The sequence below is a fragment of the Phaenicophaeus curvirostris genome, chromosome 21 (genome assembly GCF_032191515.1).
Source record: "Phaenicophaeus curvirostris isolate KB17595 chromosome 21, BPBGC_Pcur_1.0, whole genome shotgun sequence".
Lineage (NCBI taxonomy): Eukaryota > Metazoa > Chordata > Aves > Cuculiformes > Cuculidae > Phaenicophaeus > Phaenicophaeus curvirostris.
The window spans coordinates 12,556,577-12,567,381 of record NC_091412.1 but is presented as its reverse complement, the minus strand read 5'-3'; the positions used below and the strand labels follow the sequence as shown (position 1 = coordinate 12,567,381).

General features: G+C 48.7%; 1 long non-coding RNA gene across 1 annotated transcript; it reads right to left on the bottom strand.

Moving 5' to 3' along the window:
* Window positions 1–1,987: 1,987 nt before the first annotated feature.
* LOC138729550 (uncharacterized) lies at window positions 1,988–7,887 on the bottom strand. The gene is made up of 4 exons (XR_011338906.1): window positions 6,869–7,887; window positions 6,394–6,524; window positions 3,284–3,403; window positions 1,988–2,402 (listed from the first exon to the last, which is right to left on the bottom strand). It is a non-coding gene; the product is annotated as an uncharacterized lncRNA (long non-coding RNA).
* Between the last annotated feature and the right edge of the window lie 2,918 nt (window positions 7,888–10,805).

The following is a 10,805-nucleotide window of genomic DNA, read 5'->3' as shown; positions in this document are numbered from 1 at the left end:
TCAAAATACAACAACAGATAGCTATTAAAATGACAACGATGTGAAAACAGGTATTAAATAGATAATACAGATCCTCACACTCCTGCCTGCATGTCCTTTTTTCCCTATCCCAGTATAACAGCACAGGAACAGAGCCTGCAGGCAGTGCACCCCGTCGGGATGGCACAGGAGACTCACCAGCAGCACTAGACACCTTCCCGGCTTTATCCATCTGGAGGTTGCTGAGACAATCTACCAGAGTTTTATCAGTTTATAATCAAAACTAATCTGGATGGATTAGGATACTCTCCAGTATTCCACATCGTCACCTGCCCACTTTCCTACTCCTACTCCATGTGGTGTGAATGCCAGCCCTGCTCACAGCGCCAGGAGGAAGCAGAAGAACATGCCTTTGCCTTCCTGTGTTTGCAGGAGTGCCTAAACATCTATATTTGTGGCAACTCCCCTGCTCCCTCCCTCACGGCCAGCCAAAGGCAGCAATTTGGCAGGAAAGCCTTCACCCTCAAGGGCTGGGGCTTGGCAGGGACACAAGTGGCTGGCCTGAGGTCCAGGGGTGCAAATTGGCCACCCTGCAGGGCTGTGGTGGAGCTGCTGGCATGGGCTGTGGTAATCTGCTGGGAGCTTGAGTCCTTGCCACGCGGTTACTCACATTTGTTTACTGCAGAGAAGTCATCATTTTAGTTCCTATTGGGGATTAATTAATGGTTATGGCTTCTGTGACCCTGCAATTAACTCATTTTCACATAATTGTTTGAAGACAAAACAACGTATCAGTATTTTTTTCCCCTCCCCATCCCTGCTTGCCACAGTCTCTGGAGGGACTGGATAGCTGGAGCAACAGAAGGGGTCATGGGAGATGCCAGTGCTGCCAGTGTAGAAGTGGAAAAATGTGACTATGGGGATTATGGTGCCAAATCCATGTTTTCCTGCATGGGAAGCTGGCAGACTGCAGAAAACCACTCCAAAGCAAAACACTGCCTTATGGTCTGCCTCTAAGCAGGAAAATCAGATTAAAGGACATAGATTGACATACTTCCTCTCATGGGAGGGAGGAGCGCTGGAAAGGTGGTTTCCACACTGTCCATCTTGTGTGGCCCCAGCTGGAGTGAGAATAAAGTTTAAATCAAGCAATTATTTCCTTAATTTTTCTCAAGCTTCAAATGTCTCAAATTGCCAGAGGTTCTTTTGGGTTTTGGTTTGCCCCTCCCTCCCCCTTTTTTTTGTCTTTTCATCCTATGCTTCCCATCCCTCTTTACTGGTTCTAATTGTGTCATTAGTAATTAATGACATTGGAGGGAGACATTTTCTTTTTAATTAAAGGAAGAAAAAAGGAAAGCTGTAGCGACATGCAGGCATCATTCCACCTCTTGGTAGGGATAAGATTTGCTTGAAGCAGTTTAACTCTCTTCTAGCAACTGAGGAAGGGGCTGGGACCAGCCCAGGGACATTTTCTGTGCCAACACATCCCAGTTTGGAGAGCTTATCTTCCCATCTCCTAATCCACGGTAAGGAGCAGTTCTGTGCCTTGGTCTAAGCGAGCCGGGGGTAAAATTTAACTCCAGGAGAGACATCCTCTAAGTACAAGTTCACACAGAGAAGACAGGCTAGATGGTGCGAAATCCTGCTCCCAATGTGGTTCTTCCCTCACAGAGACCTTGGAGAAGACCTCAGGCTCACCTGGTCCCCTCCAAACATCCGGAGAGCTTAGTGGAAGCTCATCGCATCACTGCCCAGGAAGCTGGGAAGACAGCAAAGCCACTATTTGGACTCCAACAATGCTACGTTGTTCTCACTGCTGGTTGGTGAGCCTTTCTCCAGCCACGCTGCAGATGTGCTGGCATCAGGGGTCCCATCGCTTGCGGATGCATCTCCACCAGAACCTGTTCTGCGGCTGCAGTGAGGACTCTCTCCTCTGATGAGCTTCTGCACTCAACTGCTATCTGTTGCCCAGCTCCTGGGAGGCGGGACAGGAAAACTGCCTTCCCATCTCATCTGGCAAATGGGTAATTATTCCTCCTGCTGATGCTTTCTGCTCCATCCAAGTTGATGCAGTGCTCCATTTGTCACTGTCTGTGAGAGCACGAAGGGAAGCCACTATGCTGAATGGGAATTAAATGCTTGGATGCCAGCCGGACTGGGCAGGCAGCCTGGGCTCTGGGAAAACGCAAATTATTCCTTTAGCAGCTGTACATGGAAAGAGTCGCATGCTGGGATCCCCGCCCAGCAACTCCCCAGCTACTTGGGAGAACTGGTCTGCTCCCAGAGAGGAGGAGGAGCATCAATGGGATGTGATGCATGTCTTAGAGAGGGCAGCAGTCATACACGTTCACTGTGGATTTGCTGATGCTCCTCAAATTACTTCCAGCAGCCAGTAAAAGAGGTGAAAGGGGGTTTGGAGGAGACTGTGGAAAGAAAAGTAATTAGGAAGGAGAAAAAAAGGAATGAAACCCTACATCTGCAGATATAGTTCTGTAAAGGATACAGCAAAGCACAGCAGGAAAGGAGGAAAAATTGGCCTTGAATTAGCAGATGAAATTCAGGCAACAACTTCTGGGGGTCCTGCAAACACCTGGAAGCAGACCCCTGCCCAACAGTCAGGGGAATTAAGGGGAAAAAAGAATAAGCTACCCCAAAATCTAGCACAAATGTCAAGGTGATACAAAGGAACGATCACAAAGTAGCACAGGACATTTTCTAAGGACATTATCTGAGCTTCACAGCCCCTCATAGGCAATGGGCTTGGCCCCAGCCGCCTCCTTGGAAAAGCTCCACAGAAAGGAAACAAGGGTGAAAAGAATAGCCACGGTTGACAAGGGAACAGAGAGTGCACTTCAGCAGGGAGTGAAAGTCAGATATGATCTTGATGCCCAGCGGGGAACCTGGAGTCAGTCTGAGCTGCAGGTATTGTGCGGTGCCTGCCCGGAGGTGCCAAAGAAGACAAACGGGAGCAGTGCTGAGTGTTCATCTTTCCTGCTGGTCACTAACTAAAAGGAGGGATATCAGGGAGATAATTTGCCATGGTTTCTGGGCAGAGTTGAGCGGAGGAGCTTGGCTTTCCCCAGCAATCAAGAACAGGATCAGAGGTGCAGCAGGCAGAAGGAGAGGAGCTCAGGGAAGTGGGACTGCATTTTGTGGTCCTGTACCTGGGGCAAAAGAGTTGAGTCTGTCTAGGAAGTTATTACAGTAAATGCATGAAGTGAGGTTTAACAACTCCAATGTGCTGTCCTCTGTGGCAAAGACTCCCCCTGGGAGCAGGGGAGCCTTACACTGGGTGTTAACTTACAGAAGTGAAGAAAATCTGGGACCTCAAGGGATCCTGGGCCTTCCTGAACGCTGTCAGTTTTCTTGACTGAGCCATCCTCAATGCTGGGATGCGGTGTCCTGCCAAGGCTTCCCTCCTTCTCTTCGATTAGAGTCCAACAGAGCAACAGTCCAACACGGAAAAAATAAGAAATCTGAGATACAATTTGAGGCAAGCCAGTAGGATAAATATCGTTATGCCATTCCCAACACAATGGTAAGAGATGGTGGACAGAACTGCACAGGCCACAGAGTGCAGCCCCAGCTGTACCATATGTCCTCATGAAAGGTCACTGCTCTCAGGGACAGGGGACCAACCCCTGAGACACACCACACAGCTCACAGCCACTGCCTCCTCTCCCACACCACAGCAAATCAATCTTCTACTGGCTAAAGGAGGCTGCATTGTGCCCCTGCTCCTCCCATTCACTCCTCTCTTCCCTTTTTGCCCCATTTTTATTTTGAAGCTCTCAAGAAGCCTCACATTAACTGCAGCTTGGAGAATGTAATCAAGCTATTTCTGGAAAGAGAACTAATTTAATGCATGGATGACTTTGGCTCAAAAGAAGAAATAAGGACACTCAGGCATCCTAAGGGAGCAGAATAATAGGGTAATTTGCACAAGATGAGGAGAAATGGGGCAAAAAGGGGCCACTACTTCTTTTGCATAATTTTCTTTATAAATCTTCTTTTTCTTATCTGCTGGTCACCGCTACCGAGTTTCCAAATGTCCAATGGCCACGCTGGCACTTCCACGGGGTTGAGAGCTGGGTTCAGCTCAGCACAATTTCTGCTGCAGCACTCATCTGGGCAAGAGGAGTAGGAGAAGGTTTTGTGGGCTTTCAGGATGCAAGGAAGGCTTAAAATGCCCACCACCTGCGCTGGAGGCAAGGAGGCAGTGAAATTTCTATAGTGCCTGAGACAAATCCCACTATTTCCAAATATCTAAGGAAAGAGGAGGTGGGAAAAGTTGGGAGACATCACTCAAAATGTTTCCTTCTAGCAGCAAGACACTAATATTTAGAGCTACCTGACTATATGGAATAACAGACATGTCAGCATGAAAATCATTTGGAAGTGAAAAAACAAAGCTTTCCCTTCCAAATCTGTGGAAATAAGGCTGTTTTCACTTCACCAAAAGGCTCCATGACATATTTTTCCCTTCTCTTCACCCTCCCAACTAACAATTGATTAAAAACACCACTTCCTTGCAGGAAGTTTTCATTCTGAGAAACACACCTTTCCTGCCAATAAAACTGTTCTTTGCTAAGGATTTCCAAGCAGTGTGCAAATCCATGGGAACAATCAAGTGCCAGGAACAACAAAGGTGACGTGGCAGAGGGATGTGTGGTCACAAAACCATATCCCAAGATGATCGTATGCAGAGAAGGGATGGGTATCTCCAGCCCTGCTGGCACTGGAGAGCCCAGTACAGCAACCAGCAGCACCCAGAGCAGCCCCAGGACGCAGAGCTGAAAGAGATGCTCTCCCAGCTGCTGGAAATTATTCATCTCTAGCTTGGAAAGTTCTGCTATGAAAGGGGATATTTTTTCTTGCTTTTGTCCTGAATCAGTCTCCCTTCACAGAGCAGGTTCACTCTCTGCAGCATTTTGGTTGGCATGAGGGAGTTGCAGGGAACCTGCTTTATCTCTGTGCAAGCAGCGAGGAGGAGTCCAGCTGCCTCCTCTTCTGCTCCCTGCCCCAAGGAAGCGGGATCCAGGCACAGACTTCCTGCATCCCTGCCTTACAACCTGCCCAGCCTTGGTCATGTTGCACCAACAGTGGGGGGGGAAAAAAAAAAATATATATATATGTAGGTCAGAGCCCTGTTCATTGGTTATTTTGTACTGGGTGGAGTGACTGGAACTGGCAGCTTAATGGATGGATCTCACTTGTGAAATTACCCAGCACAAAAACATGTGTACCTGCAAGGCACAGGACCTTGGTCACACTAGGAGGAGAGGAGATGGGATCCTGTCACTAGCAAAGAAAGGAAGAAAAAAGCCTGTTCCTTTCCTCTCTCCTGTTTTCCTCCTCTATGTGGCAAGGGGACCATGGGCCAGCCTGGGGAGAGCCCACTGGCTGTAATTCTCCTCCCTGGCTGAGCCATAAGGAAGCAGGAGACCAGTTTGGCTCACCCAGGAACAGACTGAGCCTGTTGCTATGCTGGATTTATAGCCAGCCCAGGGATGCTCCCTCTAGATCTAAGCCACATCTATTCAGACAGTTCATTAAGTCATTGCTTGCCCCTTTTACCAACTGAAAATGGATAGAGAGAAGGAATGCATACTGGGGAGCAGCTTTACGCTCTACATAAAGTCTTAATAAATAATCTTTCATAATGCACCAGTCTTATAAACTTCTCGCTGCTCTTGGCAAGGCTCCTGAGGTAACACACAATGCACAGGCTCATTGCAATGATAAATACAGCCAGTCCATCACTGAGGTGTTCCTGTCCTGGCAGCCCCCAATACTGCCACAGCAGCAGCTGGGGTTCCCCAAGGGTTGCTGGGGTGGGAGAGACCTTTCCTGTGGCACCAAGAGAGATGCTGCCATGCCTTGACATCAGCTAAGCCACTGCAGCCACTGTAAGTGCTACGGCAAACACTAGCTCCCTGTACAGCAGAGACAACGCATCATGTGTCCCAGGAAGATGGGGTCTCCTGAATCCCTTGCACCAAGAAACAGCCCCCATCTCATCCCAAGCTCTGACTTGAATGTGGGTACTGAGAAGAATGATATGGAAATGCATCCTCAGGTGGGGTGGAAAAGATCTTGTGGATAGAAAGTGAGAACATCGGGAAAGCATCTTATTAGTAAAGGCCATCTGAACCTCTAATTAAAATTTGCCTAATGACCTGGCTGCTTTGTCATTTTCACTATCAGAGACATTAATTTAAAGTGACAGGTACTTAGGCAAAGACAAAATTAATTTCTCCTTTAAAAAAATATTAAAGGGGCAGAGCATGGATTCAGCTGTGCCCCAACCCACTGTCCGACCACAGCTGGAGCTCGACGTCCATGCCACAGTGGGGCACGTCCTGGTGAAGATGGGACCAAGAGGAATGAGCCACGCAAGTGGATGCTTCTTACCCTTAATCCCTGCTGGAAAGGGCCCAGACAACAGGATTGTACTTCCATGCAGACGGAAGGCCCACTCTGCTGTGGTGGCTCTGGTGGTGCTTGGGTAGGGTTGTCCCAGTGTTGCCAGCGAGGGGTATGTCCTGCAAAATGCATGCAGATACCAGTGCCTGGGATTCCTCAGGGAAGGGCCTGAGGGAAGATCCACAGTTCTTTCCCCAAATCATCTTTGTATTCTATACCTTTTCACTGCAAATAGGACATTTGATGTTTTTCATCCAGTCCCTTGTAGTCAGTAGATGCCCTGCCCCATTCCCTTTGCCACTGCACTCATTTTCAACAAATCCACTTTACACAATCAAACCTGCTGCAGCAAGCTCTCTTCTACTTCCCCAGGTCACCCAAGGTCTTGTACAGCCTGACCTAAACTGAGAGGAGGAAGATATCCAGAAGAGAATATATCAGCCTCCCAGCAGTCTCCACTTACCATCCACAAGCAAGTCATGGGAGCTCCCTAGGGATGCAGATCTATCCCCATGTGTGTCCGCCTGCACTGCCAGCCCTGCCTCTGCCCATACTCCCACCTGAGCACAAAGATGTCATACCTTCGGTGCATCCCAGTCCACGGGACAGCAACACTGAGCCATTCCACAGTCACCTCCTGTCTCTTGCAGCAGCCGTGCCAAGGTTGGTGTGTGCAGCCAGGGAAATCACAGCTGCAGCATTCCTCCCCATACCTCTCTCTTTGTTAAATCAGAGGCTGCAGTGGATTTAGTGTTCAGTGTCGGTAGTCCATACCTCATCGTTCATGCCACATTGATTCTCAATTCCAGCCCTGTAGATTATTTAATTGGGTAGATATCCCTTCAATTTTCTCCTCCAGCAATATTATCGATGGCTGAAGTCCATCCATTTCTTTGCATGGGGCTTCAGAAGAAACTTGTTAACAATTATAACAATAGTCAAACATTTTGCTTTTGACTGTACTTCACAGCCCCAAACCCCAAACAATCCATTAAGTCCATCGTAGACATTAATTGTCCCAGGTTCAGTCCAGAGACAGCTTGCACTGCCCTTTGGGCCAAAATCATTACTTTTCCCTCTCTATCTCCCTCCATCAATTGCTTTTGGAGTTATAAGCCAGACCAGAGGACTGTGTCCCTATGTAAATCTTCCAGCAGGAGCTCACAGCATGGTGCTATTGAGATCAGCCGATGGTCCCAGCACCCATCTCGCCTAAATCATGCCTGTACCACTGTGCCTGAGGTGGGACCAGCCATCAGAGAAGGTGCTGGGATGGGTTCATGGGTAAAATTAGGCCCTTGCTTTTCAAGCCCCTGTGAGCCTGCACTGACTATTGGAATCAATAGGCCAAACAACCCCAGTAAATCCCCATGGCTGGAAGCAGTGAAGAGGAACAGTGACATGTGCCAGCTAAGGCAGCAGAGATTCAGGATGGTCTGTCCATCCTGCCCTCCCTCACCAATATCTACCTGAAGTGTTGCACGGGAGTAATTTTTCCTGGGTATCCTGTTTCCCCAGACTACAGCAATCCTATGGGATGGGAAAGTCTTGGACTCAAATCCTCCTGACTCTGCACCTGGGGAAGAGGGCCACCAGGAGAAACTTCTGCTACTGGAGTAGCTTCCCGCCCCCTGCCCCCGCCGCTTCCTCCAGAATGACCCCAAAAAACAACCAGTGCTTTTTCTAGCCTGGAGGGTATGGAAGTGGGGAATGCCTCCTCTAGGCTGTTTTGCAAGGTGTGTTATTCAGAGCTTGTTTTAATTTGTTTGTGAATAAAAGCTAAATTGGTTCCAGCTATGTTTGCATATGAGATGATCAGGCTACAGACAAAAGAGCTCTCTTTTCCCAGCTTGTTCCCAGAGCTGCCAAGGTCCTCTCCCAGCACTGGGAACACCCAAGTGCCTCCTGAGGGGCCTCGCTCTCCTGCAACACTGCACAAGGAGCTCTGCTGTGCTGGTCCTTTGCCAGCTGGCAGAGGGGCTAACCGCTAGGAGCAAACTGCAGCAAATCACTGACTACCCTGTCTCACCTCTCCAACATCCAGTGTCATACAGGGGAGAAAACATTTTATTCCAGGCTTTATCATTCTTTCTGAATGTTTGATGGATGCAGTCTCAACCTCTATACTATCTGAAAATGAATATTTTACTATAGTATAAAAGCTGGAATTACATGAATTAATTATATTTAAATATTATACTGAATATTTGATTCACAGGGCAGAACAGCCAATGTTGGAAGGGAATGTTTCAGCCATGCTCATGCTAGGCAGATCCCAGCAAATGTGCAATTTCCCAACAGCCCCCATTTCATTCATGTTTTTCCACCTTCCTTCTGTATTTTCATGTAATGGGCTGGAGAAGAACAGATCTGTGGCTCCCTGGGGCTCCTGCATTGAGCTTTCACCCTGGCAGCTCTCATGCAGCCATCAAGTCCTGTGGACCTGTTTTCTCAACACCACAATGCCCCTGCAGCCACATTCAGCCTCAGCATTATGACAGGGCTGCCACCATGGCAGAGAAATTCGTGCCTCTGCAAGCTGGGCTCCATTGAGAACACTCCTATTGCTGCTGCTAATTACTCTGGGGCTGCTGGCCATGCACTGTCTCGTTAATTACCCGCAGGTCACAGCAGCAACTCTTCCCATATGAAAGCTGCACCAGTAATTTCATGTTTGAAATGAACTCTGGGAGCACCCCACGAGTCATTCTTTGCAGGAGAATAGAATGTAATATCAATAATTAAACACAATGGGGTGGGCTAACAAAAGTGCACTGAGGAGCTAAGCAGAGATGGCTGCTCCATTCCGACAGCCAGAGGGATTCCCTTCACCTCCAGGGTTTTGGGGATCAAGCAAGGTTTGCTGGCATAGCACCGAGACAGGAGCCATCACTATGGTAGCAAAACAACGTGATGCTCAGAATGCCACCAGCCTTGGTAGGGTGTCCCAGCAGAAATGCATCTGAAATGTCCCATGCTGTACGGTTATTGGGTGTAGGGTATAGGGTGAAGAGCTGCAAGAGCAAGGGAACAGTGGTGACCAGGGGCCCCCATGTCTCTCCTGCACATCAGCCCCATCCATTCCTCCTCTGAAAGCATCTGACCCACCTGCAGTAGGTGCTCATTTGCACACCATTACTAGTCTCACGTAGCTGAGAGCTGCCCCAGGAGTCAAGGATGGTGCCAGCAAGTCAGGGAAGGTCTGGACTCAGAGGAGGAGGATGAGGATGGGGAGCCCAAGACCACAGTAACCCAAGGTGATTCAAGACAAGGTGTTTTTACAGGGAGTACAGCATAAAAAGCTTGTAAGTCACCTGCTCCCAACTGCCCTGCACCCAGGGAGCCAGTGCACTGCTCTTTCCCAGATAAAAATGCTCCCTTAAAACAAAAAGCAAACAAACAAAAAAGACCAAAAAAAGAAAGTTGACAAGGAAATGAGAGGAGTATAAACAAAGACTCCATGGAGACCACAGGCTTCATTGTGCTTTTCTGGCTGCATCAGACTCCTTGCCCCATTTGCTTGCTCTATATTACATCTTAGGGCAGACACATGCTATTCCTGGCTTTCTATAGTTCTGGAAGCAGGAACATACATGCACACACCAACCTGCATATAGGCCATTTGTACTGTTAACAGAGCCGAGAAGAAGCAGGAGGAGGCAGGTGGGAAAGGCTGGACAGTTGAAGCCTGATTTATAGATGGACCCCAACCCCTGCCTCTGGCAGCTGCTCCACCCCAGGATCCCTGCCAACATAACCAGATTCACTGCTGGAGGTGGCCATAGGCCACCCCAGCCAGATCTCTGTCTTCCCTGAGTATCCACCAGCAAGCCATAATCAGCAAGCCCGATTCCTGCAGCAGGTCCCCAAATCTGGATGACTTTGACTGCATGTGAGGCAAACACCCCTGCAAATCCTTTTGGAACCACACTGATGGCCATGGGGTTGGGCAGTAGCTTAGGACGCAGGCAGGTTAAGGTTAAGATCCACGACCTGAAACTCACTCAGGTCATGGATCTTTTGCCACAAAACCAAGACAACCCAGGACAAGCCCCTTCTTCCCTCTGAGTCTCTACTGCCCTTCCTGTCCTGTGCTGATGTACAGCGTGAACTCCCCAAAGCAATGCCAGCCTTTTGCATGGCCAACACACAGCAAGCACTATGACCCAACACATGGACTCACCACAGACCAGCACCTTGCACCCAGCAAGCGGGTGACCACAGCCAGGCCGCTGAGAAAATTCCATTCACAAGGAGACACACAACAGCTCTTAGCGATGGAAAGCTTCCTTTGTTGAGCAGGGAGAGAGGAAAGGGAGAGAAGAATGAAAAACCACTCTTTCTGGGGAAATTAAATTGGACTTCAAATTTACAGGGTCTTCATTTTGTTCTGGTGATAA